We start from the raw sequence: 18928 nt of genomic DNA, 5'->3' as shown, positions 1-18928 counted from the left end.
TACGGTGCACCAGAGTGAAAGCTGCAGGCCTGCTAGCCCCTACTGAGGCCATGACATCTGCCAGCTGTCAAGGAGATCAGTGCAAGGGGGTTCTGGGGCCCTGCACCCCAGCTGCTGACAGGCAAAACTCGTGTCATGGGTGCTTGTGGGACTGTGTCTGTCTTGCGGCAGAGGGCTAGGCCCTGCTGCGGCCACGATGTTGGCTACAAAGGACCAACTCGCAGGATCATCATAAAATTCTAGTTTATTAGATGGATGCAAAAGTCAGATCATAAACCAAAGTTAAGGTATACTTGTAATAAAAATATATTTTGTAGGTGCTTTTATGAGTGTAAAATAGTATTCTGCATTGGTATGTCTCCCCCTCATTGTACTTGGTCTATTTGTTGTATGTGTCATGGCATTTCACCCTTTTATATTTTATATTTTATGCTTTTTAACTTCGTAACAAATGTACTTTATGTTTAAAAGTAAGTTGTACCATATAACAATGTTAACAAGTGTGGGAATCGAACCGCTGCCTTCTTGTATTGAGCTGGTCCCTGAGTGAATCATGATTGATTGCATAACACAGTAGCTAGCTATGATAATGAGTTAATGAGCAAGGATTAACACTTATAAAACCACAGACTAACCAGAGGAAAGAATCAATACAGAGCTGGGAACCTCTTGAAACTTCACTATTAAAGGTACAGAAGCTCCGGTTTGAACTAATAAATGCTGGAGACCGACTCTTGGGACTGAATACCCCCCGATCAACCGCTCCCAGAGTCCTATTCATCATGGCAGTGAATTAATCAAAATTTATCAGTGGACTCCCAAGACTGCACATACTCGCGGATGTGACCCCTGGGGCTGACAGCTGCCATTCAGCAGCCACCAAGAGGGACGAACCACTAGGTTAATGTCCCCTGGATTGGGTAAGCCCGAGAATTGGGGAGTCACCAAAATCTGCCAGAGAGGGATAAAAGGCAGCGAAGAATGACCCCCAATCTTTGACCTGAACAGCACCCTGCCTGTCCAGCCAGAAGGACCAGCTGGCAAACCGCTTCTGAAGCAACATCACACTGAAAGAAGACTCGATTGGCCATCGATGACAGACTCCAGTGCTTCAGGATAGTGTCATAGTTTCTAGAGTCAGAAGGGACCTGAACAGATCATGAAGTCCGACCTCTTGCCCTGGGCAGGAGTGCTGGGACCATAATACCCCAGTCAGATATCTATCTCCACTTGAAGACCTCCAAGATAGGGGAGAGCACCACCTCCCTTGGGAGCCCATTCCAGAGCCTGGCAGCCCTAACTGTAAAGTAATGCCTCCTGATATGAAGCCTGAACCTACTCTCAATCAATTAGGTATATCTTGACACCGGTGCTTAGTATTCATAGCTAGCTACTGTGAGTGTGTATGTATGCATGAATGTGTGTGTGTTTGAGGGGATCAGCCCCAAGGTTTATGATCTGACTTTTGCATCCATCTAATAAACTAGAACTTTATGATGATTTTGCGAGTTGGTCATTTGTAGCCAACATCATAGCCACAACAGGGCCTAGCAGGCCTGCAGTTTTCACCGCCCTCTGCCCCAAGACAGACACAGTCAGTTGCACAAGCACCCATGTCACGAGTTTTGCCTGTCAGCAGCCAGAGGTGCAGGGCCTCAGAACCCCCTGCACCTATCTCCATGACAGCTGGCAGGCTTCGTGGCCTCAGCAGGGGCTTGCAGGCCTGCAGCTGTCACCCTGTTGCGCCTTAACACACACAGTGTCACCTATGTCACGAGTTTTGCTTGTCCACAGCTTGAGGCACAATTTTCCCCAAACCCCTACACCTATCTCCTTGAAACTTAGTGGGCTTCGTGGCCTCAGCAGGGGCTAGCATGCTTGCAGTTTTGACTTTGCTGTGGCTTAACACATACACGTGACACAAGTTTTGCTTTCAAGGCTTTGGGGTGCAGTTTCTCTGAGCCCCCTGCACCTATCTCCTTGAAACTTGGCAGGTTTCATGCCCTTAGAAGGGGCTACCATTCGTGCAAGTTCCATCCAAATCAGGCCAGAAATGACAAAGTTATATGCTGTTTCAACCTTCCTCATTATAGCCTATGGCCGAACTGTTGAAACAGCATTGAAATGGCAAAACGTTTTGACTTGCCTCATTTTGTTTCGAGGCTGTTTTGACAATATCTGTTTTGTTTTGATTTTGCTGTTTCAACTTCAAAATGAGTCCAAACAGTGTCGAAACAAAACTGTTTGTGAAATTTCACACAGCCCTAATATTTTCCCCTTTAATGATAGATGAGAAGTCACTGTATTTTAAGAGCATGGTACTGAATTGTCTCATGTACAACATGCCCCCAAATAATATACACAACTTGTTTTTGAAAAGCAGAATGAAGAAAAAGGGATTTTTCCTTGAAAATATTGGTAGTTAGCAGTCAACAACTGAGTAGCAGCTTCTGCAGACTAAGCCTCTGTATGGGGGGAAGAGGGAAAGTGTCCATAGCCATCTTATAATGTGTACCCCAATTTCCAGCAGCTAGTTTTTGGAAAAGGTGTGTGCTTTATGTGAGAAAATACAGTAACTTGTTCTCTCATAACTAGAGGACAGGCACCTTCTCATGTCATGTAGCTGGCAGAGATGACACGGTAATATACTTGTTTACTCAAATTAGGATAGGCATACTACTGGGGAATTGTGGCAAATTCCAAGAGCAGTGGTTCTTAGTCTTTTTAGACCCAAGGCACCCCTCTACATAACTTTTCTGAATTTACTGGTACCCCATTTCTAAATGGTACCCCACTTGTTGTCTACAGGAAATGAACAGAGGAATTCTGCTGTTTCAAAGAACTCTGAAAGACTACAACAGGTCAGAATGTTTTTGATACTCATTTGAAATCTCTGGGTTTATTTTGTGAATTGTGCGTAGGTGTTTACACAGCTAACAGCACTAATATTGTGTGGCACACTTAAAAGGAACTCATGGCACACCTATTGAGAATCACTGTTTTAGAGGGTACATGAGAGGAAGGAATGGAAAAGGAGAAGGAAGGAAGGGGGGAATACAAATGGAGAGAAGGAAGAAAATGGAAAAATGAACAATTCTACAATATCTCTTGCATTCTTGGAAAGGGTAGCATGTGGCAATAGTGACACACAATATTCCTTTATTATTATTATTATCCATACCATGGATTATAGGGTTATACAGCTGCTAAAACATTATAAAGGCGTATGCAACCTGAAAAAGAAAGGAAAGAGTGTCTTCACATACAGGCTTGCTAACCTAGTGAGGAGGGTTTAAATTAGGTTTACCAGCAAATAGAGATTAAAGCCCAGAGGTAAGTAAAGACCCAGGGGACCTGAATAAAAGCTTTGTAAAGGGAAGCAATAGCAGAAACCTTAGTAATGTTCTCAGAATTACCTTAGTAATATATAAATGAAATGTTTATATGCAAATATGAGTAGCATGGGGGAAAAACAGAAAGAACGGGAGATCCTAGTATAAGGACAGAATTACAATGTAATTGGACTTGAGCTGTGGTGGGATAGTTCACATAACTAGAATACAGTAATGGATAGGTACAGTTTGCTCAGGGAAGACAGGGACAAAAAGAGATGTTGCATGATATACAAAGGTGATGTACACATGTTCTGTGGTACAGTATGAAGTGGAAGGTAAGCCTGCTGTTTGGATGTACATGGCAGTTGCAAAGCACAGCTGGGATTGGCTGGAAGGCTTGTTTTCATGGGTGTTGGTTAAGCAGGAAAGCAGCAATTGGGGAGGGGGCTGGAGTTCTCAAATTTTGGGGTGTTGTTTGGGGAATCCATTGTTGTTTCCTTTTCAGTGGGTTGCTTGTCTATTGTAAGCCACACTGAGCCTTTTGGACAGGTTGGGATATTAATCTAAGTAATATTAAAATAACTAAAACTGAAACTTCAATGCATTGTAATTTCAAAATTCCTGGTTTAAATGTAAAACCAGAAAATTTAAACCAATTTTTAAAAATGGAAGATCTTACTACTTCTTCCCCATTGAAAAAAAAATTCATTCATTTGTTTAGAAAAACAGTTTAAAGTAAAAATACTCAGTGAGCTATTGTTCAGTACTTGCGACTTAATGTCTCTTCACAACATTTTAACTATTTTAACATTTGGGTGGCATGTTTTTATTTGATGCTCAGTCTTAGTTTATTTTTATTTGTAAAATCTGTTAAAGATACCAAAACATACACGTAACTCCAAAGCCTGGTTTATTTATATATATATTTAATTTATTAGATTGATATCATGCTCTACCTGAAAAGTTCAGTATGTCTAAATAAGATGCCTTTCTGAGTTGCAGCTGGCTACAACCAATGATATATCAAGCTGAACAAGAGAAGAGGTCTTAGTTTTCAAAGAAGTTTCCATTCATATCCACTTGTTCTGCTGAATACCTAAAACCAAAAGTTTAAAAAATAGTTGATTTCAATCACTCTTTTTCATGATGATTCTCCCTCTCCTCCTTTTACATATTACCAGTTTCACAATCCAAAATGTGAGTATTCAGTGAAGTTGTGTATTGAAATTCAAACACATTTAAGCTTTCAATATTTTATTCTGGTCAACATTACATTAGCAACATAAGTCAGGAAGCTACTTTAAAATAGACAGGAATGTAAACAGCCTTCTCAAAACAAGATAAGACCATCTCTCTAGGTCAGGAATTTTAGTCACACTAATAACTGGTTTCATACCCAATAGTGATGCTTCAATACTGCATTAGAGTAACAGAGAAACAACCAGTGTCTTTTCTACCTGTTTCTGTTGACTATTCAGGTGGAAACTGAAAGGCCAGACTTTCAGGTAATAGTTTGAGCAAATGTCAATTTAAATCAATGGGGTTGTACTATTGAGAACCTCATCCAAAGATCCCCTAGTTATTTTAAGCAAATATACTATATTAATTTAATACTCTACAGCATTATAACCTCACACTGGAAGTATTCCTGTTACCAAACCAGTGACACATACCATGTGCTTATGGAACCATTACTGATAAATGCTTCCCCACATTTTTTTTCTGTAACAAACACTGTTGCAAATCTTTTCTCTGTGCACTCTCTCCAGCATCCCACTCACTAAAGTCTTCTACACTGTCCCTCCTGCTGCCTTCTTTCTTAGGTACAGACATTGTAGTTGTTGACTCAGATCCCAGGTGCAGTCAGGTGTACCTCTGAGCCACACTTCTGGGCTAGGAACAGAAATTGCACATAAACCAGTGTAAGTTATCAGAAACTGGTTCAAATCTGTAACACAACAGAAGTTCAGTTGTACTTAAACCACTTTCAAAATGGCTGAAACCAGTTTAAGATAAACCTGGATGGATGTAGTACCAGATTTAACTGGTTGAGGTCAAAATGGTTTGACTCAGATCCCCTCCAGATTCAAGCTAACTCACAGTCCCCCAGCATCCTAGGATGCTTTGCACCTCCCTACAACCCCCCCCCCCCTTCACAAAGTAGACAGGTTAGTCTTGGCCCAAGCTATCTATTCCAGCCCAGCAGGAAGGCATGCTGTAGCACCCCCTGGCTTCTGGACTGGGCCCTTAAGGCATCTGGCTGTATTTCCAGAATCGAAAGTGAATGTCTGTTCACTTGCTCATCAGTTCAATCTATGCAGCTTAGACTAAGCTGCAAAGAAGGAACTGATTCAGCCTCAGGCTTTCTGACTGTCTGTACTTAGCTGTGTGGGGTGTTCAGGGGTGCCCTTCAACCCCAAACCCCTCTTTGCCTCTGCTGGTTGACCACTGATGACACATTGGGCATGACAACATGTGCAATTAACGCTCAGAAAGCTTACTGCATAATAAAATACTGCACAGTGAGCTCTCCCAGAGTGCATCTCTACACACATGCATCCATTGGAATCAAATTTGCTCCCAAAGGCAGCAGTTCAATGCAGGGATGCTCCTGCCTTACTCTGCTACTATATGGAAGCCAGGGGGAACTCTAGGCTCTCCAAGGTGCCAGCCATAGGCTGGCAGGGGGCACCAGTGTTGGGCCTGAGATGTGGGGGGAAGAGAGGGGGAATGAGGGGAGCTGTCCCACCTCCAGGGCAGCTGCCTCCCACCCTCACCCCTGCCCCAGGCAGCTGCCTGCTGCCCAACCCCCACTCTGACTGTGGCACTTGGCAGGGACAATGTCCCCTTGTCCGTGCAACAGGCAGCTCCACATCTGGCTCCAAGATCAAAGTCAGAGACTGGGACATTTCCCACTCTGATCTTGGAGCTGTGGCCAGGAGCTGCCTGCTGCAATGGCAAGGGAACATTGTCCCTGTCTGGGCTCTGCGATAGATCACTTTTACAGGTCTCTTCTTTTGAAATGTAAATTCATCCTTTTCTGGAAGGGTCTGGCTCAAGTGCCAGAGACCATGTTGGCAAGGATCTGTCTGATGAATAAACAAACTCATGGAAGAAAATTAGCACCTGACAACTGTGCATAGGTGAGGAACTTAGTACTGCCTTATTGAACAGTCTTGACTAAAATATAAACATATATGACAATTACATTTATATCAAATACCACAGCTCATGCAAACATAATCATGTATGTACACATGCCATATCAGTAAAACAAATTCAAGAAGACATGTATAACATTCCACAAACACCTGAAAATATTGTAGGTTTATGACAGTAATACATATGTGCAATCATTTCATTAAGCCTATCATCTTGTTCTCTGTGGGTTTTCATTTTCAATCATTTTCACAATCCATTTCAAAATTTCCTACCTTATTTTTCAGCCTTGTTAGCCTTGTTAGGTTATCATACACTGCCTATTATCCTTTGTTTAAAACCTCCTTCTAATTCTCTTCACCCATCTAGTCCTCCTTTCATTTTTCTGATGTTCTTTATCAGTTTTGTTAGTGTAGTGGAAGAAGCCTCCCTTCTGGAGTCATTTTGTTTCAGACTTTCTTTATTAAATCAGCAGCAAATACATCTTCTCTCTCTTGTTTATGCATTTTAATTTAACTGTTATTTCCTGCCATTCAGCTTTACAGATGTATTTTCACTTATTTTTAAAATGCAGAGTATGTGGGATAGACTTTATCTGAACAATCAATACTCAACAGACTAGGATGAAGTACATGTGTCCATGTTTCAGGAAGTGGCTCTAAATGTTGCAGTGTGCTACTATGCTATCCAGCTGTCTGTCTCAATAAAAGAGGCTTTAACATCCAAAACTGTTTGTGAGCTATTACTGGATTCCAAGTTTGATTTCACGGCCGCTATACTATACTATACTATACTATACTATACTATACTATACTATACTATACTATACTATACTATACTATACTAGCACCCATCCTCTCATAAAGCTCTTTGAGACATTTGGCATATATCAAGCACAACCCCCTCCTCCCCATTCTGTTACATAAATATATCTTCAGTACAAATATCTGGAATATACAACCAGCTTCAAGGCCAACTACTTAGCCACAGGTGTTCCTTTATATTCATTCCTACTTCCAAGATTTTTCATTTTTCACTTGACAGACACACAATTCAGCCTGTGGTACACCTACACAGCATGTGTACAGATTGTTTAGTTGTTCTCAGTCTTCAGGCCTATTGCAGCCATAGAACAGCTGTGTAAAGCTAGAACAGTGTTCCAAGTGTTTTGTTTCACTACAACAAAAAGTATTTGTGTCCTCTTGGTACAGTAGTAGATAGTAGTGGTCTCTAAATACTATTGCAAGGTTTAAAGCATCTGTTTTACTAAGCAGAGAGAGGAAGTTAGTCGGGCAGTTTGTGAGCAGTTTTCTGGGACCAAGAGGCGGAAGAGGAAGAGGATGAGAAGCCAGGCACCAGATCCCGTTCTGGGAAAGGTAAGTGAGCCAGGGCTGCCTGTGTGTTTGGCTTGCTGAATGTTTGTTTGGTGGGCTGGGTGTTTGGGCATGTTTTCTGAGCAGCTGGGCATGCTCCTAGCTCAGGGGTGGGCAAAATGCAGCCCGGGGCCAAATGCAGCCCGCCAGGCCATTCTTTCCAACCTGTGGGGCCCCTAAAAATTTAGAAAATTAATCATTTATCTGCCCCTGGCTGCCTGTCATGCGGCCCTTGATGGCTTGCCAAAACTCAGTAAGTGGCCCTCTGCCCAAAATAATTGCCCACCCCTGTCCCAGCTGGATGATTGCTGCCTGTGTCTGACAAAAGCCCTAACAAGGGGGTGGAGCCAGTCCAGGCCCAGGAGTGTATAAAAGGAGACTCCCAGAGCAATCAGGGAGCAAGTGATTGGGGGAAGTAAATAGGGTAGTTTGCCACCCTGCTGTTTGAAGGGGAGTCTTTAAGTAAGTCCTTTCTTTAATTAAGTATAACTAACCTACATTTAGTACTAGTAGCTAAAACTCAGCAGTGTAGGGTGCAGACAGAAGTGCAGCTCCCAGCTGTAACCAAAGATTTCTGCAAAGCATTTTGAGTTGCAAGGTTACCCCCGACCAAACAGAAGTTCACTGTTGGCTCCAAGGAGATGTTCCTATAGCAATGGCCCCACTCTCTGCCAGTGCTCACTACTTTCAGACTAGAAAGGGGAAAAGGCAGTGGAGGGAGCTTGTTCTTGGGGTTTACCAGCCGGTGCTACCTTGCGGGGAGGGAGGCTCCAATACCCCTGGCCCCACTCTTCAGGGGGGGCTGGAAAAACCCTAGATTGAACTCCCTTCATTCCCTTTCCCCCTCCTCCCGTCCCATTCTGAAAACAGTGACAGGCTGGGAGCTCTGCAGACACAAGTTACAAAAGATGCTACATTTTGAAATGTCCTTATCTGATCCCTCATGCAATGAGGGATCAGATTTTCACCAGATTTGCCATTTTTGAAGCTCTCTGCAGCTGTGGACTTGTATTTGGTCACAGCTATAAGCTGCTTTTTGTGGCTAGATTGGGCAAAAATGATCACTTGTGCTGCACCTTTATTAAACCAATCCTTAAGTCCCTTGTTGAGGGCAAGTTTGCCTGGAAACTCTCTCTCACCTTCTTTCACTGTAAGCTTGGTGAGAGGAAGCAGGCTAGCAGGGAAAAGGGAACCTTTTGAGACCAAGGAGCAGTGAACAGGCCAGTTTACAGGAGAGTCTACTAGGGAGAGTCTGCTTGGAAAAGGGGACAGAAAGAGAGAGGCAGCACATTAAGAGACCTGGGGAAATGGCTGCAGGATGTCCCAATGCTAGAGCTACTGCCACTGCCAGCTCTTCCTCTGCTTGCATCTGTGAGGGGTCTGTCCAAGCAGGACCACTCACAGTCAAGGCTTCCACCCAGGTCCTGGTTTAGCGCTGTGGAGATGGCAGTTTGCAGGTTCCTTCCAGTGACAGCCAGGTGGGGAAGTGCTTGCAATGTGAGCAGTGCCTTCTGGTGGTGTCTCTCAGACAGCAGGCAAGAGAGAGACAGGAGGAGGTGGCAAGGCTCTGAAACATCTTCTGCCATGAGAACTCCATCAATTTGATGCTGGAGGAGAACTCTAGGACTGCAGAGGAAGGACTGCCAAAGTCAGCACTGGAGAAGGAAGACGACTTGGACTCCCAGGAAGGTGGAAGCTGGAAGCTTGTGACCTCTGGCAGTAAGCAGAAGTCTACATCACCACCTACAGCAATTTCCCAGGAGAACAGATATGGAGCTCTAGCAACAGAGGAGGAGGAGCATGTTCCATTGGTGGAAGAGGCCAGGCCAAGCCTCCCCGACATTGGGAGGATCAAGATCTCTGCCACCAAGAGGAAGCGATGGGTGTTGGTGGTGGGAGACTCCCTTCTGTGGGAGACAGAGGGAGACAGAGGCATCCATCTGCTGGCCTGACTTGTTGTCTCGGGAAGTCTGATGCTTGTCCAGATCCAAGATGTCATGGAAGGATTACCGAGATTCATTCAGCCATCTGATTCATCTGGCCTGGCCAGAAGCAAACGTATCCTGCAGATCAGTGCCTGACTGCACAGATGCATCAGCAGGGCTTTGGTTTCTCTGACCACGAGATGCTGTTCCAAGAAGAAGGATTACTAGGAAGAGATGGGATCCACCTGGTGAAGAGAGAGAAGAACAGCTTTGCAGACAGGCTTGCTAACCTAGTGAGGAGGGCTTTAAACTAGGTTCACTGGGGGATGGAGAACAAAGCCCTGAAGTAAGTGGGAAAGCAGGAGACCTGGAAGAAGCACAAGCTGGAGGGGGTAACAAGGGAGGCCTTCTGATTGTTCCTGAGAAAGTAGAGCAACTGGCTACTTACCTCAGGTGTTTGTACATGAATGCACAGAGCCTGGGAAACAAGAGGGAAGAACTGGAAGTCCTTGAGCAGTCATGGAACTATGACATAACTAGAATAACAGAGACTTGGTGGGATAGCTTGCATGACTGGAGCACTGTCATGAATGCATATAAACTGTTCAGGAAGGAGAGACAGGAGAAAAGAGGAAGAGGAATTGCTCTTTATGTAGAAGAGCTGTATGCTTGCTCAGATTTCTGGTATGAAAATGTAGATGGGCCTGTTGAAAGTTTCTGGGTTAGGGTCAGAGGGGAAAGCAACAAGTGTTATGTCATGGTGGGGATCTGCTACAGACCACCAGACCAGGAGGAGGAGGTGGATGAGGCTTTCTTCAAACAGCCAGTAGAAGTTTCCCAATCACACAGCCTGGTTTTCATAAAAACTGGAGGATAGGACTAAAAGAAATCTCATGAGGTTCACTAAGACAAGTGCAAAATCCTGCACTCAGGATGGAATAATCCCAGGCACTGCTACAGGCTGATGACTGACTGGCTAAGCAGCAGCTCTACAGAAAAGGACCTGGTGGTTACAGTGGATAGCAAGCTGAATGAGCCAGCAGTGTGCCCTTGCTGCAGAGAAGGCTAACAGCATAGTGGGCTTCACTAGTAGGAGTGGTGTCAGCAAAGTGAGGGAAGTTATTCTTCCTATTTGGCACAGGGGAGGCCACACCTGGAGTAGTGTGTCCAGGTTTGGGCCCCCAATACAGAAGGGATGTGGACAAATTGGAGAGAGTCCAGGCGAGAACAACAAAATGGTTAGGGGGCTGGGGCACATGACTTATGAGAGGCTGAGGGTAGCCTTCAACTACCTGAAGGGTGGTTCCAAAAAAGACTCAGATGGACTCTTTTTTTCAATGGTGGCAGATGACAGAACAAGGAGTAATGGTCTCAGGTTGCAGCAATGGAAGTTTAGGTTAGATATTAGGAAGAACTTTCTTATGAGGACAGGTAGTGGTGGAAGCACTGGAACAGGTTAGATAGAGAGGGTATGGAATTTCAGTCCTGGGAGGTTTTTAAGACTAGGTTAGACAAAGCCTTGCCTGAGATGACATAGTTGTGGATAGTTCTGCTTTGAGCAGTAGGTTGAACTAGGCCTCCATAATTTTTTATGATTCTTTGACGTGTAGCGATCAGGCTATGCATCTCTGCTTCAGTCAGTCTATAAGGTGCACCTCAACCCTGTTCTCCTTCTGTTTTACTAGGCACCATATTATTTTTGCATACAGCACAGCCAAGAATATAAAATGTACCTTGTTTTTAAAAGGTAGATTGATCTTTCTTTGTAGTAAGTAATTGATCAGCAGCAGTTAGGGAGCAAAGCCTGTGCATTGTTCTACTCCCTATGAGTCTCATGCATTTTTTATTTTCCCCTTTCCCATAACCAATAGGAATGATTGTTACCATATTTCTTACATAAACTGCACACTAAGATTTCCAGCAGTGGGATTTTGGGGAAAATTGTGTCATATGCAAGAAAATATAGTACTGTATATGCTTTCATAAACATCTCTGATTGTAGAGGGCTTATGATCTATAGCTTGAGCACTTTGGCTGTCCCCTGAAAACAGCATGAGGACTCTAGAGCTATGGACCAGTTACTAAGAAGTGAAGCAAAGTTTTGAGTGGATGGGAGGAAAAGGCGCTGGAGCCCAGTATGGCTGGGGGAAGGCATTTGTTGGCTCAGACAGGCTTTGTTGCCTTCTAATCTACATGTCTAGCTGTGGCCCACTATTCTTTGTTTATAGGGGGTTTCACCTTTGTATGTTTACACTTTGTGCAAACCCTTGTGCTTTGTCCATAACATACCCACTTGCTCCCATGAGTCATCACCAGATGGACTTACAGCTATAGAAAAGACATATCATCCTGGTTCTGCATATTTACCTCAGCCTTTAATCCTCTGGTAATATTGCAATGAAGATTTATTGGCTAAGCAAAGTAGTAAACTTAGGTGACAATCAATGAAGCCTTTTCTATGAGCATCTATTTCTGAAGCTCAGAGTATCTAATAAATAAGGTTGGGGTGGTTCTGTAGCCATGACAATCCAGGAAATATATGGGAGGCAATGATTTTTTTTATATTATTTTTTATTGGATCAACTTTTATTGGACAAGTTTTTGGGAACAAAGTGCCCTTCCTCGTGTCTGGGAAAGAAGCAGACATAGCTTGAGGTCAATAAAAAAAAAAAAATCGAATATTGACTTCTGTGTAATTCCGTATATAAACGTGAAGCAGTTAAAAAGTAATGGAGGGGGGCTGTAAAGTAGGAGCAAAGAGGTGTTATCAGGAGTAGCTTGTCTAATAAATAAACAATGCCTAGTATCCATATTAATAAATAACAGTGCTTCAGTAGAAGTTTCTCTAATAAACAATTCTATAGAAGAATTCTGTTTATTCTTCTTTTAGATTTAGAATAAATGAATCATACTAGATATTATAGGGCAGAGATGGGTGGCTGTCTTAACGAGTTTTAAGTTCAATATTCAGTGTTGATCACAGATGTAATACAGTTGCTGAAGTGCTGACCTGGTATTCAGAGGTGGCAGTGATTCCTACAGAAACCTACTTGTAGTGCATGTCATCTAGGGTTCTAGTCTCAACAGTCCTCAGGAAATGCTGTGCCTACCATCCCAAAAGCATTCTGCTAGTTTTTGAGAACTATATTGTGCTATATCAATTTTTTTTTTGCTTAGGCTCGTTGCTTCTGACAAACAGAAAGCAACATTACAAGATACGGTTACTCAACAACTCAGGACAATCTGCTTGATGAAGAGAGATGAAATCCAGCCCTGCACACAAAGTGAACCTCAAGAGATCAGAATTACTGTAGCGAGCATGTAGCACTTTTGATCTTAGGATAATGGGAAAGTAGGTCTAGAAGGGACCTCCCAAGGTATCTAGTCCCTGCTCAGGGCAGGATCACCCCTGACTAGACCATGGCACCCAAGTGTCTGTCCAACCTGCTCTTAAACATTTCCAGGGATGTAGAGTCCAAAGTTCCACTAGGCAGCCTGTTTCAATGCTTGATCATCCTCATAGTCAGAAAGTTCCTCCTAATCTCCACTAAATTTCCTATACTGAATCCTGAGGCCATTGCTCCTAGTCCTGTCCCCTACAGCTACAGAGAAAAGCCCATCTCCATCCTCTCTCTAACCCAGTATCTGTTGGCCTTTTTGCAAGAAGGGCACTGCTATTGGCTCATATGCAGCTTATGAGCTACTGTAATTTCCTGGTCCTTCTCTGAAATACTGTATCTGAGCCAGTCATTTCCCAGTGTTTATTTGTATATGCAATCATGTTGTTCCCAGTGCAGGACTCTGCACTTGTTCTTACTGAATCTTACCTAATTTATTGCGGATCATTTCTCAAGTCTATCAAAGTCATTCTGGATTCTAGCCCCACCCTCCAGAGTATCTGCAACTCCACATAACTTGGTGTTGTCTGTAAATTTGCTAATCATGCACTCAGTCCCATCATCCAAATCGTTAATGAAGATATGAAACAATACCAGACCCAGGAAAGACCCCTGGGGAACCTCATACAATACTTTCTGCATCTTAGAATCTGAGCCACTGATGGCTACTTGTGGGTGTGATTATTCAACCAGGTATGTATCCACCTTACAGTACTTTCTTCTAGTCTGCATTTCTTTAGCTTGTTAATGAGAATGTCATGAGAGATGGTATCAAAGCCTTGCTAAAGTCAAGATATATCACATCCATTGCTTTCCCCCCATTCCATAGAGGCTGTCACCTTTATCACAGAAGGAAATCAGGTTGGTCAGGCAGGACTTACTCTTGGTGCATTCATACACTACAGTAAACCTCAGTAAAATGTCTGGGTGCATTTTCAGGTGGTTTTGTCAGAGAACAATATTGTTTTGTGTAACTTGGTTTTGCAGGATAGGAAGTTTCACCTGACTACTGAAAATTTATGAGCTCTGGTGGCATACAAGGTCAAACCTGCGATCAGATGAGGCCAAACAGAGTTGATGGGCAGAAAATGCTATTACCACAAGAGAAATATTGTCTCTTTGCAAGACAGTTGCTATGGCTTGATTTTAATGACAGACTCAGTAATTGTAAGCATATCATAGCTATGCTCTTTCAACACCAGCAGTTCATTTCTAGAACTATCATGCCATCATGATGCCACAAGTGTTTTAAAGATGAGCTGGCTGTTGTGGAAAGAAGCAGTGACTGGCTTAGAGAACAAATCTGTGTAGCTGAACGTTCTTGTGTTATGCACTAACAATTCCTGATGACTTCAGCAGGAATTTAGGCATACAGGAAAAGTAGGATCAGGACTTATGAGTGGAGAGGGTCAAAACTGTTTCAATGAAATGCTCTGAATCATCAAATGCTGGATGGATTCAGTGTTTCAGTGGAACATGCTGATTCCATCAAAACCTTCAATGGGAACCAGGCTGCTTGTAAGGCTGGACAACTTGCTTCCTGGTATCTTGCCAGGTTGGTCTCCTCCAGCTCCCACAACAGCTGTCTGTCCAAGCTGCCCAACCCAGGCATCAAGCTCCTGGGGAACTGGGCAGCATGGGGAAGCAGGTTCCTGCTTCATGAACAGCTGCGCCCCCTGTTGCCACCCTGCTGAACTGGGCAGCCAGGAGCAACCTAAAAAATCCCATTTTGATTTTTCTGAAATGGAAATGTTCAGAATTTTTCCTGCAACAAAAATTCTGATTTTTTTTTACTCTGTTCCAGTCCAGAAAAGGGATTCCCCTCACCCCGCTCAAAATTTTTTTTTTCATACCTCCACAGCAAGAAAAAAATCTCATTTTCCAGCCAGCTGCCCCATAAGACTGCTTATGAATTAATTTTGTATAATATTTATCATATAAGATGGCAAAATGAGTTCTGATAATAGCTACAAAATATTACACTCAAACTAGGGTCAGCAACGTTTTCTGGCAGTGTGCTGGAATGACCCAGCCATGGGCAGATCCAGGATTTACTAATGTGAGATGTAGCACATTGCCTCTCAGCACACAGGCTAAGGCATGGCTAGAGCCCCAGGTTGGCCATGGCTGAGGACAGTGGAAGTAGTGCACAGGTTTTTCCTTCAAGCTCCTCATCCCTGCCTGGCCACATTCCTCAGGTATCCCTTGCTGGCCAGAACCAGGTATTGAAAGAAGGATTGTGTGCACTGCCACTGTTACTGGCAAAGCCCGACACCCTATAAAGCTTTCCAGGTAGCCTGCGGCTAAAGTGGGCCAGGAGTGGCTCTGGGACTCCACCTGTCTCTGTCAGCCAGAGACACTGATGGGAACACAGGACAGGTTCTGCCTTCCAGCAGGGGATATTGGTTGTGGGGAGGGGAAGTGGAAGGGGCAGGTGCAGGGAGAGGAAACCTACCCACTGCTGTTGCTGTCTCCTGCCAAGCCTGGCACCCAATGCAGCTCTGGGGCTTCCCATGCAGCCAGGGACCATGGCAGCAGAAGACAAGTGCAACTGCTTTGCCGCATCAAACCTTGCATCTTTCCCAGACCAACTTGCATCCAAGACCAGCTGGTGCTAGGACCCAGCCACTGCTGCTACTCTAAACTGCCATTTCTCTCCACTACTGAACTCTGCCAAAATCCCTGTTCTGCAGTCTGGACAGATGTAGCTCACAGGCTGTAGGCTGCTGACTCCTGCTATAAAAAAAATAAAAGTTAGTAAGTGAAACAATGCACAATGCTAAAGGCAGGAAGTATTGTGTAGATATCAATTTGAAATGGCCAAATATTACAAATTGACCAAGATGGTGAACCTGAAGAGTCCCAGGAACCATCTCATAGAGGCCAGCTCTTTCAATTTTTGGTCCAAGCATGTTTTGTTTTAGAATCTGGACGCTTCCCTCTGCTTCACCACGGACCAATTTGTGTCAAAGTGAGCCATGGAGGGAGCACTCTTCATGGATGAAGATGGCCAGGTGGTTCTAATCTCTGGTTAAGATGATAGGTTTGACTGATGAACGAATTCATGCCCCACTGCCTGTAGGGCTATGCACTTATACCTTTTGATTTTAAGATTTTTTTAAAAAATAAAGGTAAAAAAAAATATTACAAATAGTTTGAAAAGGTTTGGCTTACAAATAGTTTGAAAAGGTTTGGCTCCTATCTTCCTACCTGAAGATAGGAGCTTTTAGAGCAAGCCATGAAGGCACTTATGAAAATCCCATTCTACATTTTATCTATATTGGCAGAACTGGAATGCTACAATTCAATAGATGTAGAAACAATTGGAACCAAGAGATATAGCTTCACTGTCACAAGTGAGAACAGAGCCATAGATGTAACAAGGTCTGGCAGGTAAGTATAATTTGAAAAGGCAGGTAAGTATAGTTTGAAAAGCATATTTTATTCTTATGTATTTTGCCTACCAGTTACCTATCTTATGTACTTATAACTCCCCATTCCTGTAATATCTGACTGCCAAAACTTTTTAATATACATAAGTATACTAATTGTACACTAATATGATGTATTATACTAATAATGATAATTACTTGTTTTGATTCCTCACGTTTTTCCATTAAGTGTATTATATGAATACATCTTACATAATAACAAAACTGCAAGCTACTTCTACAATGTACTTTTTTAGAGGAAAAAGGTGGGATTAGTAAGATGCTAGCTTTTCAACAGACTTCACTGCTAAAATAAGAAAGGTTAAAATAAAGATACTTGTGGTGCTTACAGCATTCACTGCTGCTTCACATATGCCTGTTGATGTACATATGCTTGGCAGCTGTCTTATGGGTTATAGAATGCTTTCATTTAAAATACAGCTTTTCAAAAAAACTGAAAAAAATTAACAAACACTGGTGATAGAAAACAGGAATGTGCACATAGTTCACATCAGAGTGTCAATGAGAAGTAACATTACAGTTATCCCAAAAGTATATTAAGGTAAGTGTTGCTAACTAGTTTAACTTGTTGCTCCAGAATAGTAAACTTAAGACATCTGGAATCTATTTTTATTTTAAAATTTAACTTTTCACTCAAAAGGAAATCCTGTGAAACAATGAAAGAAGACAAGACAGTATTATAAAGCTCATATCCCAGCTTCTAAGACTATTCATGCCCTAGATACTTGACCCCGACACTTTGACCTCACTGTTTAGCTTCTACTAAGTAGCAGCATTTTATGCATACTCCAGCCAAGATACACAAGTGATGTGGAATAAGGCAATCAGCTAAGCAGGGCAACAGTGCTGTTTCAGGGGAAAGTAATGTAAAATATTAGCTCTATTCATACACCTAGCTAGAGCTCATTTTGCTTCATGGTGACAACATGGTTTCTATTTACATATCCTTGTGAGTCCAGTGTGACCAGACACAATCTTGGACTCATGCTGCTGTACTAACCCAAACCCCCACACTGGTGATTTCAAGGTGGCAACTGTACCTCATGCTATATTACTGACATTCATTCAAATGTTCTCAGTTTTAATGTAGGAACTAGTGAATGATAGGCAGGATTGGTGTAACTTCTTACTGAGAATACATCACTGAGAGAGAATTTTCTCTCAACTGAAGACAGCCAATATGGTTCTTTTTAAATAGATAATTTATTATGTACTACACAGTTAAACTTTTGAGTCTCTAAAACTGAAGGACTAGCCTGTCAGCTGTCATGAGCTGGCACAGCTCCATTGATTGCAGTGGAGCTATGCTGATGTGTACCAGCTGAGGAGATGGCTCAGATTGTGCACAGACCCATTCATCCTCCTCATGTGTACCACTAGACTATTACCCCAAATCTGTCAACTGTCACAGTCCTATATACAAATCAAAGATCATGCTTAGCCTCTTTCTAATGTCCACATATGGTTTCATTTGGATTTATTGAGCAGTGCAATTTATGAACATCCATGACCTGTATTAATAAAACTAACTAGAAAAAGTGTCAATTGTATATGATTAGCTTGAATCTCATGGGATATGAGCTTTGTGCCAGCTTTCAGCCATTCCCCTTTCTTTGTGGAGGAGTGGTGTCTTCTCCCACTATTAAGATTCAGATTTCAGTCATTACTCCATGAATAGTATCAAGGTGAACAGGTTCACTGGAACTGGGGAGTGGTGCTTGTTTTATAGTGTTAGTTTGTGTGACTTTCTATCAAATAGCTAGTGTGCCTGAGCAGCCTTCCTTAAACTTGGCATTAGGCCCCTTCATGTTATTCTATTTATATCATATGAAAAAAACATGTATGCCAGGATTTAGATTCATAGATTATAAATACAACCACTGAGAGATAAGATTAACTGCCTCTCCTCCTCCTCCACAACACTGAAAAATAACCATCCAGAAATAAAAATTAGCTGCAGGCCATACTGAGCCTATTTGCATATACAAGTCCCCCATGCTGAAAGCTGTACTTGCAGCCTGCTCTGAGGGTACATCGATTTAAGCTCTTTCAAACCAAAGGGCGAATAAAAATTCTGTAAATTGAAATCTGTCACTTCACTTAAAATCAAGGTAGCTCCAGTAGGACTGCTTCTGGTAATCAACTGCAGGGATAGCACCAGGAAAAAGGTACTCTTTCAAGCAGTCCTCAGACTGTCCTAAAAGTCAGAGCTTTATAATACCCATACCATAAGCTCAACATAGGGTGCAACAGGCATCTAGGGAAGCTCACAGAACATCCACAGCA

The 18928-nt window shown here is 42.8% G+C and overlaps 1 protein-coding gene across 4 annotated transcripts in view; it reads right to left on the bottom strand.

Moving 5' to 3' along the window:
* Positions 1 to 18928, bottom strand: part of C1QTNF7 (C1q and TNF related 7) — a 107291-nt gene that overhangs the window by 71340 nt on the left and 17023 nt on the right. The window contains exon 2 of one of the 4 annotated variants that reach the window (XM_019479799.2): positions 4292 to 4431. The exons of the other annotated variants lie outside the window; for them this stretch is intronic. The gene's annotated coding sequence lies outside the window, so the exon portion shown is untranslated. The remainder of the gene's footprint in view (positions 1 to 4291; positions 4432 to 18928) is intronic. 4 annotated transcript variants of the gene reach the window in all.

This window comes from Alligator mississippiensis, chromosome 2 (assembly GCF_030867095.1).
Source record: "Alligator mississippiensis isolate rAllMis1 chromosome 2, rAllMis1, whole genome shotgun sequence".
NCBI lineage: Eukaryota > Metazoa > Chordata > Crocodylia > Alligatoridae > Alligator > Alligator mississippiensis.
This window is presented reverse-complemented; position numbering and strand designations above follow the sequence as displayed.